This window comes from Panicum virgatum, chromosome 2K, assembly GCF_016808335.1.
Source record: "Panicum virgatum strain AP13 chromosome 2K, P.virgatum_v5, whole genome shotgun sequence".
NCBI lineage: Eukaryota > Viridiplantae > Streptophyta > Magnoliopsida > Poales > Poaceae > Panicum > Panicum virgatum.
In genome coordinates this window covers 26,855,296-26,856,867 of record NC_053137.1, presented here as the reverse complement: position 1 = coordinate 26,856,867, position 1,572 = coordinate 26,855,296, and the positions used below count along the sequence as shown (strand labels likewise).

The 1,572-nt window shown below is 49.1% G+C and overlaps 1 non-coding gene across 1 annotated transcript; it reads right to left on the bottom strand.

Moving 5' to 3' along the window:
- Positions 1-542: 542 nt before the first annotated feature.
- Positions 543-651, bottom strand: LOC120696321. Its single transcript, XR_005684098.1, has one exon. It is a non-coding gene; the product is annotated as a small nucleolar RNA R71 (small nucleolar RNA).
- Between the last annotated feature and the right edge of the window lie 921 nt (positions 652-1,572).

Sequence of the window (1,572 nt, the reverse complement as noted above, 5' to 3'; positions counted from 1 at the left end):
CTTCTTTTAATTTTGATTTGAAAAAAGACAAGGGTAGTGTATGACCGGTTTCTCCCTGCCGGAAAACTACACAGACAATCCCGAGAGGCTCGTGAGAAGGGCACGACCTCGCATCATTCCTCCTCTCGCTATCCTCCCGGCACAGAAACCCATTTCGGAAGCACCACTCGTTCTTGAGGCTATGGCTGAAAAGACTCTCCGCGAGTTCTCCGTCCCCTCCACTGACAATGTGACCACTGGCCCCAACATCAATGTCGGGGACGTGAACATCAAGCTCAAATCAAGCCTCATCAACATGGTATAGGCTAGCCCATTCTGTGGCAAGCCAAATGAGGACGCAAATGCACATTTGCAGAATTTTCTGGAGCTTTGCGACACCATTGTTATATGGGGTGTCGCTGCTGACGTTGTCAAGCTTTGTCTGTTTCCCTTTTCCCTCCTAGGGAAGGCAAAACAGTGGTTTTATAAAGAAAAGGACATCGACACCTGGGCCAAATGCTCCAAGGAGTTCCTCGCAAAATTCTTCCCGCTGGGCAACACAAATGCCCTGCGTGGAAGAATATCAAGTTTCCAGCAGACGGGGATGGAATCCATCCCAGAAGCTTGGGAGAAGCTGCAGGAATACATCCTGGCATGTCCTCGCCACGGCATGGACGAGTGGCTTGTCCTTCAAAGCTTCTACAACGGGCTCACAACGACATTTCGAGCCAACATTGATGCTGCTGCTGGAGGAGCCTTCCTCGACCTGACTATCGCCAAAGCAAAAGAATTGGTCGAGAAGATGGTCTCCAATCAGGGGTGGAGCGATGAACGACTCCAACCCCGCACCAAAGGCATGCATACCGTCAAAGAGATGGGTATGATTGCCGCGAAGCTGGACCTCCTAATCAAGAAGATGTAGGAAGGGAGCAAACAACCGATCCATGCTCCCGTTTACGCCATGGGTTCGCACTTCACGTGCGAAGTCTGTGGTAATGAAGTACACTCGGGGAACGACTGCCCCGAAACCCGTGAAGACTGCGCCTACCTCAACAACAACAACGGGTACCATCCACAACAAGGAGGCCAGGGGTGGAACCAGCCACGTCCACCTTTTCAGGGAGGTAATAACTACAATCCTTCTTATAATTCGAATTTCAATTCAAACCAACCTCCCTTAAGAGAACTTGTTCTTGGCCAAGTTAAAATCAACGAAAATATAAATAAAAAGCTTTTGGCCAATGATAAATCCCTGGAAAGTTTAAATGTTAAGCTTGAAGCTTTGTCTTCTACTCTTAAAAACCAGTTAAGTTTCAACAAAATGATCGAAACCCAGCATGCACAAATTGCTGCTTCGTTACCTGCTGTTGAGAGCGGGAAAATCCCGGGGCAACTCGAGTATCCCATTGAAAATGTCAGCACGGTGTCTACCGGACGGGATAACTCGTCCCGGAGGCAACCAAGCAATAACCATGCAGGTAGGTACTATCCCCCAAGGAACAACATTTGGGATGGCATGGTGGTAGCGGTGCAAGAGGATCCAGCAGTCCCCATGATCAGCTGCTCGATCTACATCAAACACTTCGAGCGATG